Genomic DNA, 252 nt, shown 5'->3' with positions numbered 1-252 from the left:
GCTCTTGCATGATTATCATCTTTTGCAAAATCATTCTTCTCGCTACCATTGTCCTCCGACGCCTCTAACCCCCCCCCCCCCCATCTCCGGCCTCCTTCCCGCTCCCTATTCTCCTCGCATCCTCTCGCCACCCTATTCGCAATCCCCCTTCATCAAGCCACATTTTCCTCGCGTGTAGAATTATTATTAACGTTCCCGTAAGTCTGGAAGGATCTGGCCCGGCTCGGGTTCCTTCGTGTGCGGCGCTTTTCG

This window comes from Penaeus monodon, chromosome 19 (genome assembly GCF_015228065.2).
Source record: "Penaeus monodon isolate SGIC_2016 chromosome 19, NSTDA_Pmon_1, whole genome shotgun sequence".
NCBI lineage: Eukaryota > Metazoa > Arthropoda > Malacostraca > Decapoda > Penaeidae > Penaeus > Penaeus monodon.
The sequence above is the reverse complement of the archived record's forward strand: the minus strand, read 5'-3'. Positions refer to the sequence as shown.